The 14,604-nt window shown below is 46.1% G+C and overlaps 1 protein-coding gene across 4 annotated transcripts in view; it reads left to right on the top strand.

Moving 5' to 3' along the window:
- The first annotated feature begins 108 nt into the window (after nucleotides 1–108).
- The window catches only part of LOC146546765 (uncharacterized protein C1orf21 homolog), a 34,573-nt gene continuing 20,077 nt past the window's right edge, over nucleotides 109–14,604 (top strand). Inside the window, exons 1-2 of one of the 4 annotated variants that reach the window (XM_085265770.1) lie at nucleotides 470–709; nucleotides 14,031–14,106. The gene's annotated coding sequence lies outside the window, so the exon portion shown is untranslated. Of the gene's footprint in view, nucleotides 352–469; nucleotides 710–14,030; nucleotides 14,107–14,604 lie in introns of those variants that run through there. The other 3 variants (XM_085265772.1, XM_085265771.1, XM_085265769.1) reach the window with 3 other exon arrangements.

The following is a 14,604-nucleotide window of genomic DNA, read 5'->3' as shown; positions in this document are numbered from 1 at the left end:
CACATGCTGGCTTTTGTGGAACAAAGAGGCAGGAGATGTGAAAATCACTTCTGTTCCGACAGAGGTTTCTGTGCAGTGGGCGGACACCCCCATCAAATCACTCGAGTCAATGTGACAGACGTGTAATTGGGAAATTGTCAGTATGCGCCATGGTATTACTGTCAGAGTGATTCAAACCCTGCTGCAAGAGTGCTCATCATATTTAGCAGAAATATGTATTTAAATCTGTTTTTGTCACTTGAGTAGAAGTACAAGTATCTGCTGAACCGATCCCATGTTTACACTCGCTGGCGGTTATTTTAATCCGGTGCCAAGAAATGAAAACACAGTAAAAGTACACGACAGAGGTAGGTGAGTACTCGGTACATTTCCAGCACTTTTGTTTATGTGCACATTTACGTGCGTGTCTCATGAATGCGAGCGGCTCTCCTGCTGTTCAGCGCCTTCGGAGCGTTTTTACGCAGCGGTGATGTGCAGCTCGGGCCCGGCGCTGATTGGTGGCTCGGTGGGGCACTCCTCAGCAAGATGGCTGCATTGCTGCGCGCAATAGTGGCATCCTGGTGAAATGACGCAAGCCACAGTTTACGTTCAGTCCTCGCGGCTCCGAGCCTGAGCTCTCCAGTCTCCATAGCGCAGATCCCGCCCGACACAGCCGGAAGACCGCCCGACTCTCCTCCTCCACCGGACCGAGTGGAACCGGTTCATTTGAGTAAGTAGCAGCGGGGATTGCCTGTTGATGTGTCCCAGAGGTGCGGTTTGTCCTGCTGTTCGTGGACTCTTTTGTTGTTGTTTCCCGAGTGTCCGTGATTACCGGGCGCTCTCCTTCCTGCACACTGTCGATGGTTTCTCGCTGGCGGGGCTGGCCGTGGGGCTAACGACGCTTTGTTTCTCTGTTTCTCTCGCTCGTTTTTAACTATCATTGTTGTTACTGGTGGTAAAATCCACGAGGTGCCCACACGGAGCTGTGTTCCTGTCTCGCGTTTGGACTGTGTGAATGCGCTCGCTCGCTCGCCTTGGACAGCGTTGGCTCGGCGCATTTCAAATTTTCCACACATCCTGGCGGCTGTGCCAGGCTGTCCCGCTGCTGGGAGCCCGTGTGTGTGTGTGTGTGTGTGTGTGTGTGTGTGTGTGCGGGGGGAAACACTCCTCACAGGGAAGAGCAGCTTTGGTCGAAGCTACAGGCCGTTAACCTTTGTGGAAATGAAACTATGAGCACACGCACACAGCACTGACTCCCCCTGTGGGGAACAAAGCTCCCAGTGTCTCCCTGTAGCACAGCTGGACACAGCTGTTAAGCGGCTCGAGCTCCAGGACAGAGCAGAGCTCTGTGGCCGGCCATGGGCTCACACCTCTGCTGCTGCTGCTGCTAAACCTGTGGTACAACTTCTGAGCTGCCTTCTGTCCACAGCAGCCTTTTGGCCTGCGGGGGAACGACCTGCTGATCGTCTTTGTTCCTCATGACTGCCTCAGAGGAAGACAGAAGCTGCTGGATTGTATGAACAAAGTCACAGCAGCCAGGATTACATCTGATACACAGACCATTTGCAGCTCATTAGCTCAAAGTTACCCAGTCTGTTTCAGATGGATCCTTCCTTCCTTCCTCAGACACTATGAAGCACACCGGATCGCCAAATGCACTTCAGAAGTTTCCAAACCGCCTTACTGGCTGCTGCCTTTAAATGTGCCATATGGTCATTAGCTACTGTAGACTACAGCGTGCCATCAGCAGCAGATCATTACACCCTTTGGTGGCTGTGCAGCTCTGGTGTAGCCAGACAGTTAAAGGGGACAGCATCCATCACCTGCAGCTCCCATCAGGGCCAGACCAGCAATCCTGTGGGTGGATGTTGTGGTGCCCCTCCTGACTTTAGCCTTGTTTTATCTCCATCTATCTGCCTCTCTCCTCCACACTCCCTCCCTCACTTGTTTATCTGTTACTGTGTGTGTGCTTGTTTCTCACATATGCCTTTCTGTTTCCAGTGGCTGAAATATAAACGTCTCACTCCTCCACACTCCTTCTCTTCCTCTCTATTCTGAGTCCTCCTGCTTCTTCCTTGTCCACCTGTGGCCTCCTCACCTTCAACTGATTAAAAGCGATCCAGGTGAACACACAGGCGCTCATAGGGTCATCCCGCAACACCTGTCGTGTCATCTTGTGGGGAAGTGGAGGGTTTCCATGGTTACCGCAGGATGTCTTCTCTGTCTGTGGGTGTGGGAGGGAGTTCCCGTGACTGTCTCTTCCATCCAGTTTGTGTTCGCTTTGCGGGCATTGTGTTCTGTGGGAGGTGCAGCTGAGTGCTGTCAGCTGTGATAAGGTAGTCTGTATTGCAGTGTGGAAAGCACAAGGTCAGCACAACTCAATCCTCCAGGTTCACTGTACCTGTCAGTTTGACTGAGGGCGTCGCAGGCTGATTAGGTTTTCTACCCGGCCGAATAAACAAAGTGCAAGAAGCAAATGTTGCAACACTAAGCCCAAAAAATCCGCACTTTGTCATTAGCCGCCGCTGTGCTCCTTCTGCTCCGTGCATTCCTGTTTATTTTGCATTCGGTGTGCAGATCGGTGGACGAGGGCTGTTTCTGCCACCGGTCTGTGTGTGAGTAGGGATTGGCTGAGTGGCCTGCACACATGCTTTCTGTCACACGATGAAGGGTCCTGTCTCTGTGTCCCTGCCTGCGTTTACAGTTCAGTTCGTGTTCAGAGTCCAGCTGGGATGGAGACATGGGGACAAACTACAGTATTGATTTTGCTTTCCGTTTCTTTTTCTTTTTATTCGCCTGTTTTCCAATCTCTACTCTAGTTAAAGGGTCGCTGACGGGGTCTCAGCTGTGGAGCTGTTAATGCACAAGTAGGTGGTGGTGAAAAATTATATAAAAGGTCAGTGTTTTGGAGGAGGGGGGTTCCTGTTGGCGGTATACCAGTTCCATCTTCCCATACTATGACACCCTTGTGTGGCTGTTAATGCTCAGTTAGAGCACTCAGCTCTGTTATTAAGCATGTATGAACTGAGCCATGGTTGTTGGAGCCCAGCTTCCAGTACCACCAGCAGACATCAGGGCCAAGATTTCAGCGTCTGTCTTCCAGGCTTCACAAGATGGTAGCTGATGGTTATCTGATGGATTAGACTGTTTACCTGCGAGTTTACCTGTGCTCCGTAGCATTTGGACTACAAGCCGAACCCAGAAAGCTTTGTGTACTAAAAATATGGTCTCTCACCTACAAATTCTGCATATTGATGTTTGGAGTCTGTGCATAAAGATGAGAGTGCAGGTTGGTTTTACCTTTCAGCAAAACCCTAGTTCCTGTTTAGTCTAAGCATCTTGTGCACAAACATATCTGGAACTTGCTTGGTTGTTCAAATATAACAAATTCATCACAAGCAGAACTACGTGTGGCAAAACACTTATCCTTCACATGCATGTCGTCGGCATCACCGTATTGTAAATCATAATAATGTCTTTCTGGGTGTCTTTAGGGTAAACTGCTGGAAGGTTTTATAGCGTGTGTGTAGGATAATGGACCGACCAAAAGCACTGGTTTGCATCTGAAAGAATAACATTGCAGATGCGATACCAGCCATGTTGAGATTTTAAACACGGGCTCGTTTGCAGCCACCTGAAGAGACGAAACATTCAGTGTGTTTTTATTCCCACACAAACAGTCGTCTGAAGGGTCTTGGCCAGTCGTCCTGCCAATTATGCAAAGATTCGTATGCGTAATTTCTTATGACTATTAATGCGGGCACGGTTTTAATTGTGTGCCTCGTGGGTTGGTTTGTTGGCAGTTCAGATGGATCTGGGTAAGAAAACATAAACACGTCTGACCTCGTGTGCCTGCTGTGTTGGAGGAGGCCGACACCATCAGCTGCGCAGCTGTCTGTCAGCAAACGTGATCAACAAGAAAATCGGTGATGTAAAAACATAAACCACCTGAATGCTCGGAAAGCTGCCCGGCCCAGACGGCGTGTCTCCTGCCACCCTCAGACACTGTGCAAACGAGCTGGCCCCAGTGTTTTCTGGCATTTTCAACTCCTCACTGCAGGCATGTCATGTGCCTGCCTGCTTCAAGTCCTCCACCATAATCCCTGTCCCCAAGAAACCTAGGATCACTGGACTAAATGACTACAGACCCGTGGCTCTGACATCTGTGGTCATGAAGTCTTTTGAGCGCCTAGTTCTCTCCCATCTCAGGACCCTCACGGGCCCCCCTCCTGGACCCCCTGCAGTTTGCATATAGAGCCAACAGGTCTGTAGATGACACCATCAACATGGCCCTACACTTCATCCTGCAGCATCTGGACTCCCCAGGAACCTACGCCAGGATCCTGTTTGTGGACTTCAGCTCTGCCTTCAACACCATCCTTCCAGACCATCTCCGAGACAAGCTTTCCCAGATGAATGTGCCTGATCCCATCTGCCGGTGGATCACTGACTTCCTGACGGACAGGAAGCAGCATGTGAGGCTGGGAAAGAATGTCTCGGACTCCCGGACCATCAGCACCGGCTCCCCTCAGGGCTGTGTTCTTTCTCCTCTGCTCTTCTCCCTGTACACCAACTGCTGCACCTCCACCCACCAGTCTGTCAAGCTAATCAAGTTTGCAGATGACACCACCGTTATTGGACTCATCTCAGACGGGGACGAGTCTGCCTACAGGAGGGAGGTTGAACGTCTGGTGTCCTGGTGCAGCCACAACAACCTGGTGCTGAATGCCCAGAAGACAGTGGAGATTATTGTGGACTTCAGGAAGCACACAGCCCCACTCCCCCCCATCATCCTGACTGACACCCCCATCACCTCTGTGGACTCATTCCGCTTCCTGGGTACCACCATCACCCAGGACCTGAAGTGGGAGCCCACCATCACCTCCGTCATCAAGAAAGCCCAGCAGAGGATGTACTTCCTGAGGCAGCTGAAGAAATTCAACCTGCCAACACGGACGATGATGCAGTTCTACACTGCAATCATCGAGTCCATCCTCACCTCCTCCATCACCGTGTGGTACGCTGGAGCCACTATCAGGGACAAACAGAGACTGCAGCGTGTTGTGCGCTCTGCTGAGAAGGTGATTGGCTGCAGACTCCCATCTCTGCAGGACCTGTACACCTCCAGGACACTGGGGCGTGCAGCTCGGATCTCAGCTGACCCTTCTCACCCTGGACACAGTCTGTTTGACCTGCTCCCCTCAGGCAGGAGGCTCCGGTCCATTCGCACCAGAACCTCTCGCCATAAGAACAGTTTCTTCCCCTCTGCTGTTGGACACATGAACAATAACCGTATGACTGTCCCCGCCACTAACACATGACCCTACGCTGTGTCACTGCATCATTCCATGTTTGGCACTGATCACCACCTGCACTCATGTATATATCTTTCTACGTAGCACTCTTAATTCTTATTCTCATGTATATATCTCATGTATAGCTCATGCACATATCTTTCTACGTAGCACTTTTAATTCTTATCCCTACTTTTATTTTTTCATGTCTATTTAAGTGCTATTTATGACACTATGTTTGCACTGAAGCACCGTAGCAATTTCCTAATGTTGTAAACCTGCTCAACATTTGGCAATAAACCCCTTTCTGATTCTGATTCTGATTCTAGAGCTCTACCCTTAATTAGCAGCAGTACTTTTACTTTGGAGAACCTGGACACAGGATGGAAAATAATATTCAGCTATAGAGAAGTGCAAAAATTCACAAGTACAGCTTTTAAATACTGCATTTAAAAGGTTTACTTCATTCACGCTCCCTGGATGCTGTTAATTATATCGCCATCATGTCGCCCAAGAATTTTCCCCCATTACTTTTCCATCTTTCTCCTGTTTCCGCTGTTTTGCTTTGAAATCTTGTCAGTCAGCCACCTTAGGCTCTGACCTGCTTTCGCCTCAGTCCCACAGAAATGACTACCTGCCTTTTGCTCTTTCAGGGAACTGAGTGCTACTAACGCCAGCCATTTGCAGGCCTCAGAGGAGACATTTTATCCTCTAGTCTAGCCTGCATTAGTTGAAATCATTCGTTTCTCTATGGCTTGATTATTTTTACCTGTACCGAGATACGGCTTAATGCAGCTCACGTTTCAATTAGAGTGCTTAACTGCTCTTTCTTCGCTCTCTCTCTGAGTGACAGCACTGAAAGGAAATGGTGAGAGCCGTGCAAACTTCTGTGGGCCTGTAGTAACAACACTGGCCTCTTCCCAAAAATACATAAAAGCTTGTCTACAGCTTACTCCAGCTTCTTCACCAGCACATGCCTCAGTTCTGCACAATATGCCTCTCATTGTCAGTCACAAGGCCGGGCTTAAGTTTCACTCAGCAGAACAGGGTCCCCTCTGTTTCCACGTCCACTCCTCCACCCATGGCTGCTTGTCATCCTCATTACTACAGTGAGAGGAAGAGGAAAGAGCCACTCAACGGCAGACGGTGAAAAAGAGAGAAGAGAGGCACACAAGCAGCAGCAGAACACTCATGATGGACCTTTACTGTCCACCGGCCTGTGTGTGTGTGTGTACGTGCGTGTGTGTTGGCATGACTTCCCAGGCTTGTCAGGCTGATGGAGTGCCTAAAGTGGGACAGGAGGAGAGGTGCAGCATTTGCTGCCTGGCTAGAGTAAATATTATGGCGCACTGGCCCACGAGTTGCCGGCACTGTGCTCTGTCACATAGAGATGCAAAGACACGCTCAACACGCCGCAGCTCGCGATTCGCCGTACGAGTCATTTGCAGTGACTCCAGGTGGAGCGTTTTGATTTTTGAGCCGAGTGTTTATTAGGTCAGCTGGTGCAGTGTGTTTGCGTTCTCACTATGAGTTATGCAACATGACTAGTACATACGAGATGATTTGTCAATCAGATTTTCTCACTTAGTCATAGATTTTATCACATAAGCTGAACTGAGGGGGTTGAGTATAAGATAAATAAGGATTTTTAAAGTGTTAATTATGCAGAGCAATATTTTTTCCCTCAGGGAGCTTTACTGTTTGCTTATTTTAGCTGTACATACTTTTTTCTGGAGTTGTCCTCTATCATCACATACAGAAGGATGAATAATTCAGAGAAAATTGTGAACTTGTGACCCCTACAGTGAGGGATCCAGTGGCTCTGATATGCTGTGAGGACTCTTTCCTGGCATGGATCGAGGCCCAGTTGTCCCGTGGTGTTCTCAAATTTTTGATGACAGAGTGCCAAGTTAGGGAGCCAGCATATGACCGAGTGCCGCAGAGAAAACATCCAAACCTCAAACACTTGCAGGTGTTTATTCCATATTCAGAGGATAGACTTGTGGTGGTTTATAGCTTCATGTGTTGCCATATTTCTTTGCACCGGCTGTATTTGGGGTGTTATGGGGTCTCTTGAGGACAGAGCAGAGCTGTGAGCGAATGAATGTCGCGTATTGTTATCTTGTCATGCTGCTGCGCTCCATGAAATTGCAGGGGAAGCCTATGATGAAGCACTTTTTTGATCTAAAAGATTATGCCTCAATCTACAGTGCACCAGGGGTCATTGGATTGTTTGAGTATGAAAATGATGTGAATCATGTTGCTGGCTTTACTCAACCAAGGGAAACAGTTACTGGCTCCATCTCACTGGAGTAAAAATAGGATGGCAACTTCCTTGTGACTAGGAAAAATTGGTGGGTGGTGACTACATTGAATTGCTTAAAGTCCAAGGAGTTACTCCAACCAACTGGTTACCGTTCAGCTGGTTGTATTCTGGCTATAATCATGTATAAAAGCAAGGCTGTCACCATCCTGCAGCACCTACGTCACTATTGGAGGACAAATTTCTAAATTTCTGTCTCAGCTCACGGAAGTTAGGCTGGATTCTGGATCTAAGTAGTTACTGTGAATTTGTGTGCATTTAGACGGAAACAGATTTGATCTGTTTATCACAGTTAAATGCTGCGTCATTGCAGACTACATATAATTGTAAACTTGACTCCATTCAGCCCCAAACAGATATCAGACTGACTCTATCTCATCCCTGTTTTATCAACGTCTTGATGCTCCAAGGTTGTTTTCAAGACGTTAACTGACACTGAGTGGTTGCAGATCTGGCGTCCACCTTTGAAACTGCAGTATCAGAGGCAGCGACGCAGGTCACACAGGGCGCGCAGTCGCAGCTCCGGTTTGGATAAAGGGGGAGAGAGGCTAGTTGGCTGATGATATCAGTAGATGTTCCACCTGAGAAGGCACCATTAATGCTGAATGTTATACACATGCTGCATTCCAGATGAGCTTTTGTGTTTTCATGGAAGTCCTTAATTATGTCAGCCAAGACTGCATGTATTACATCATACAGCTGCCCACGCTCGCTGCACGTCACCGAGGGAGATGTGCTCCTTGCAGTAAACTCAAAAAGAGCCTAATGATATGTTGTGTTTTGTACTATTTTCAATTAAATATAGGCTTTGAGCCGTTTCAAACCACTGAATTCTCTCTTCTTCTTCTTTTTTTTTGTTTTAGATTTAAAGCGCATCCAAACCTTTTTTGTGTTTTTGACATGCAGTTTCTAAAGCGTAGCTCAGCACTCAGCTGTGAAGATGATGAAGCAAAGATAGAAACTGTCGCTGTGTCGTCACAGGTGAGGCTGCCCTGAAGTCACTCTCCCTGAGGCTTAAATGGCTGCTGAGCGAGCACTTCCCCATCACAGCCGGGAGCTTTACGGTGGGAACTGATAAACGTACACGTCCAGTTCACGCACAGAAATAAACCCGTTAAACAAAAACTCTCTGCTATGCTTCAACCAGTTTTCCGCCTTTGTTTGGCCCGTTTTTCAGGCTCTGTGGTTGCTTGTGCTCCCTCTGGCACAATCTTGCATTTGAGAAACCCTTGCACTGCACACTACTCGGTCTGTGTGCACGACCTGTGTTTGTGCAAGCATTCACATCTTCCTCACAGCGCTTTCTGAGTTCCTCCTTTAACAAACTGACTTGTAAAGGAGGCTTATTCACAGACCTGAGGGCAGGTCACGTCCCACACCAACATATGCAGGCATGGGCAGGCCTCTGTGTTTGCCAAATAATTTTCAGGGTCTGGTTATTTGCCATGTGTTAAATATACAACTTGGTCTGCATTTAAGAAGAGCTCTTTGTATCGCCTGGCTCAGGATTATTGTTTCAAACTGCTTACAATTGGTTACGAGGTGAAACAGCAACAGGAGGCTCTGCGCCAAATCTGGGGTAAGATCGGCTTGAATGACGCAAGAGCTGCTAGCTGACATCACAACTTCTTTATCTTTAAACTGGGTTGCCCCTCTGTTTTGGCCCATATGCTCACAATGAATCTTGAGCATCTGGATCCAGAGGCGGTCGTGTGCCAGTTGGTGTTAAGAACCTTTTATCCTTTTCACACACTGGATGTTTATCGGGCCATGTTGGCTCACAAGCTGAGCCAACATGGCCCGTGTGTGTATACACTGAGTTGCCAGGCTTGTCCCATTGACACACTTGAGCATCTACAGAGCAGCTCAGTCCTGCTGTCCTGTGGGTTAAATCAACACTGGAAAAAACAGAGCTCACACACTGCAGAACTCCCAGTTTTTACTTATTTATTTGTAACACGTCTTCAATAGGTAAAAATTGGCTGAGCACATTTTTTTTCCGTCTCAACAGCTGGCCCACACTGTGGTGTGGATTTTTTTTCCCGTATTTAAATCAAAGCTGAGCAACGCCCCACTGTGGTTTTGCACGTGGCACAGAATAGCGCATTGGGCAGAGCTCAGTACTAACTCGGGCTGATTCCTGCTGGAGTTGCCAGTCCTAAAAGTGTATGCACTGATCTCACTGTACAGTGGAACACGTGCAAACGTACAATGCCAGCGCGGCTCGTGCAGCAGCACAGTGGACGAGCCTTTGGTGGCTTTTTGTCGAAGCGTTTTATTGTAGTTTGTAAATTAAACTGTGCAGTTCCCTCAAAAAGCCATTTACCTGCACTTTGCTCTACATAAAGAGGTAAAAATTGACTTAATTAAAAAAAAAAAAACGTCAACCAAAAAACAATTTTCACATTTGCATTGTTAATACTGATGTGTTACAGTGGCGATTTAAGACATATTTTGAGCAAAATGCACGTGTTTAGAGGTGGAGGTTTAAAGCTGGAGAATCAATTCAGATTGGTATCTCCATATTTTGTGTGCAGATTATGAATTCTTTAAAGTATTATTATTATTATTATTATTATTATTATTATTATCAAGTTTGATTAAATGTGAAATTCTGTCCATGTAGGCAACAACAAATGTGTGATTTTTGATGACTTATCACAGCTAATTGGTGAATCATCAGCAAACAATGGAAATGACCCAGTTCAATGGCAGACTGTTGGTAGACTATTGGAAGTCTGTTGGCAGACTTGTAGCAAACTTCTGGCAGACTGTTTGCAGACTGTTGGCAGTCTGTTGGAAGACTGTTGGCAGTCTGTTGGCAGACTTTTAGTAGATTGTTTGCAGACTTGTAGCAGACTTCTGGCAGACTGTTGGTAGACTATTAGTAGAGTTGTGGCAGACTGTTGGCAGTCTGTTGGAAGACTGTTGGCAGACTTTTAGTAGATTGTTTGCAGACTGATTCTGTCTTAGCAATATCTCAGTAGGTTTGGCAGCAAAAAATAACCGAAGTGAGATAACTACACCATAATAGATAAAACAAATACTGATAAAGTTGAACTTGAAGGACATAATATATATTGTTGGGTGTCTGGTGTTCAAACCTCTACATGTGTTTCTGATTGTGCAGCTCTGAAAATATATTATCTATGATGAAACCAACACTCAACCCTTCATGTAAGCATTCCTCGTTAAAACCTGCCAAAGATTTTTGTGATGCTTGTGAGAAGACCAAGTGTTAAAATGAGCAGAAGTCTGATTTTGAAAGGATGTGACTTCTTGAATTATGCGCCACTGAAGAATGTCTGAGCCTTTGGCCTTGGTGTTATTTATTTATAGGTGTGTTTGGCTGTGTAATAGTCTGCCGTTCTGGCTGTAGCTTATATGCATAACCCGAGTAATAGCAGCTTGGCCTAAGGCTCCACAGCCTAGCATTATCCCTGCACACAACAATAGCTCTGGGAGTGCTAGGTCTATTTTAAGCCTGCTCCTACTCACAATTTGATGTTTCAATACACACAAATCAAAGCCTTCAAACAGATGCTGCCCACACACTAGAGACCCTTTGAAACTTCACGTCTATCACGGCTGCTCACATTTCTCAGCGTACGTCCTCCGGTGGTTTTCGGAAAGGGAGTTTCTGTGCTTTGTTCATCTAATATTCACTTCAGTTGTACGCTAATAGTGAAGAGAGACTTGACTGCTCGCTCTTGGTGTCCTCTCTCCCGTTACCTTTGTTGGCATGTTCTTTTTCTATCTTTTTTTCTCCATCTCTGGCGTTTGATTCTCCACTTCACTGTGATGTAACTCTGACAGATAACATGGGCTCCTCCGGCAGCGTTTCCAGGTGCATGCCTCGTGCTTCTTCCCTCATTTATGTGCCAATGTCAAGAGACAGATAATGCGGGATGCGATTATTGCTGTGTCTTTACGACAGCGTGCCTCAGACTGCTGCATTAAGATCTCCCAGCTGTGTGTGAGGTGATGGTGGCTTTATGAGCACATGTGAGGCATAATTGAGTTGTTCCAGAGTGGTAGTTGTAGTAAGAGGTATCCCAGGCTGCCTGGGACGGGCTGATAAGCTGCTCTCTAGACCAGAACTCCTACTCAAGCCACAGGTGACCCTACACACTCATCCCGAGCTTGCATGTGTGTGTCTAAGTGTCTGGATTCTTGCCCGCAAGGTATTACTCCCTCTTGCCTGTAGGCCCTTAGAGAAATTCATGTGTAAGCTCTGCTCAGGCTCCAGAGATTAATGTCTTTTCTCCTGCAGAGCTGAGAAAGGGATTCATATATGAGTTCTCTCATCTTGCACTGAATATTCACACACCTCAGAGTCTCAAAGGAGCAACGAAAGATAATTAATTTCAGGATGCTTCTTTTTTTTGCTATGTATGGTTTGTTCCTGAGAATTGTTGCAGTCTCCTCGACACTCCTCTGCTGCCTCACCGAGTGACAACCTGCCAAGTGACAGTGAATGAAGCAGCCTGTGATAAAGGGAACAGCAGCAGCTTAGTTTGCTGATAATACTGGCCAGTAAATTCTGGGCTACATAGTACCTGCACACGCAGGTACTCGAGCGCTGTGCACCTGGTGCTTTGTGTCATATCCAGTGAGATGGAAGCTGGTGGGCCGCAACCTAAAGACGGCCTCCTGTCAACTTCAAACGCTCTGAAGGAGCAGCGAGGGCCAGGCAGCGTTCTTTTGAAGCTGTGCACTCGTCCTCCTCTCTGGACCCTTTCTGTCCCACCTATTGTAGACCTTTTCCTTCCACCTTGTCCCCCTTCAGCTCAACCCACCCTCCCTCTCTTTGTCTTTTTCTCTCTATTTTCAGTGTCTTCAAAAAGCCTCTTCCTCACCCTGCCTCTTATTATTTATGTACCGGCGGCACAGATTTAATCAGGTGTGTGTGTGTGTGTGTGTGTGTGTGTGTGTGTGCGCATTTTTGTAAGTGGCAGCAGTCAGATGGGCCTGTCAGAGACAGCATATGGCATGTGTGAGTGACACAAAAACTATCTACATACAGCGTGTGCAGCTTTGTGTTAGCTGTTCTGCAGGGTGGGAGGGTTTTCTTATTTTCTATAGAGTAACGATGAGTTCGATTTAGTTTGTTCATGCCCTCACGTTGTTCTCAAACAAAGCTCTGAGTTGCGTTGAAGTAATTACAGAGACTTAACGGCCGAGTCAGACTGGTTTACAGGTTACAGGTTTGCTGAAAGTGAAAATATTACTGTAATGCATAAAATCAGTCTGTTGGTGTCTTTGTCTGTAAACTCCTCCGAGACCATCTGCACTCAAACTTGAACTACAGGTGCTTTACTACTTATCTGATGGTTCTCATCTATATCAGGCATTAAAAATGCATCAAGTTGCCTAGCAACAGATGAAAACTATTCGTTTTTAGCATTTATGAACTTTCAACACCTCATAAAAAAAATGTGTTTCAGGGGAGTGACATCAAACTCATATCCACAAAAGTTTCATTATGCATGGCTAGCAACCGCCTAGCAACAGGCCAAAATTACACTTTTTAGCATATATGCAATGTCTGTCTATCTAGAAATAAAATATTCATTTCAAATTTTAAGTATATCAGTTTATCAACAGCATGAACAGGCCAAACAGTATAATAGCACAGAGCCGTATTCGTATCGCCGATGTTCCAGGTAGATCAGATCACCAATCTGATATTTGGATTGGATATCCGGACTGGAAAAGGTCGATGCTGATGCGGTGAACGTGGCTCCCTGTTGCTCTGCGTTTGCTGTGTCACAGTCAGTAGCAGAGCAGCATTTGCTCATGTAGAGAGACTTTATCGTTCATTTTATGCATCGCAGTCCTGTTTACACTTTTGTTGTTGATCCTGATGATGTTAACAGTCCATATAAGAATAATCGCAGTGTCTTCCTCAGAGTAGGAACACCTCGCTCATTTAACACAGCTATTGGATTTTTACTCTGTGTCAACAGATCAGTGCATCCTTATATCATGGTGCCCGATATGCAAAACAATTTTTTTTGTTTGTTTATTTTTAATGGATGGTAACACAAATTGGTGTAATCTAGGGAAGGGTTTATCTCTTCAGCAATGTTGGCTTCATGTAGCAGAGAAGCATCACTACTGAGCAGATAGTGGTGCAATAATCACATTAACTTGCTATGTAGTTCCCATAAAATCCCATCACTTCTCCTTTTCTGTGTAACTTCATAAATACAGCTAGTCAGACATTTACATTCATGAACTTTGGACAGACAGTTGAACAAATCAGGGAGGGGTCATCTGAAGTTGCCTTTTTCTCCTACATTTCAGATAACTCATGATATACATGCACTGTCACTACTGGAAACGCTTGGTGTAATTTTAGGTGAGGTTTCTAATGAGCTATTTATATATAGTAATATGTACCTATTCTTTTTATGTTGAATTTTTTGCAGGATATTAGAAGAAGGGGTAGTTTCAGCAGCTTTGGCAGATTTTGATGCCAGATGTTTGGACTCGTGACCCCCTGAGGTTGGTTTGTGTCTCCTCCCCTGTCCTTGAACTTGGTATTTTTCGTTTGCAGCCACTTATACTGGGGATTATATTAATATTATCTTCTCACTAATAAAAATCAGCATTGCTATCTGGCACAAAATCTATGCGGGCTGTGCTGTAATTAGTTTTTAGTTTAACTCTGCAATTAATGACTGTGATAAGTGCAGAGTCATTAACTCTGTATTAATGAATCCAAAGACTAAATAACACCTGAACTGTGTCACTGATCAGCCCACCTGCAGCTCCTGTGATACTGGTAGAGTTCAGCTAATTATTTTTGGTTGTTTAGACCAACAGCTTCACTCTCTTAGCTCACCCGTTAATTTAGTTTTCACAGACACAGTGTATTTTACACTGGCAGTTTCACGGCCCACTGCAGACAGACGGCAAACATCTATCGGAGGAACATAGTTTGGCATTTAGCAAAAGAGGGAACTGGACATTTAACAGCTGGAGACAAACAGAACTTTGAGG

The sequence above is a fragment of the Mchenga conophoros genome, linkage group LG23 (genome assembly GCF_057382185.1).
Source record: "Mchenga conophoros isolate Kocher_MC1m ecotype Shallow Benthic linkage group LG23, M_conophoros_male_GT1.1, whole genome shotgun sequence".
In the NCBI taxonomy this organism is placed as follows: domain Eukaryota; kingdom Metazoa; phylum Chordata; class Actinopteri; order Cichliformes; family Cichlidae; genus Mchenga; species Mchenga conophoros.
The sequence above is the reverse complement of the archived record's forward strand: the minus strand, read 5'-3'. Positions and strand labels throughout refer to the sequence as shown.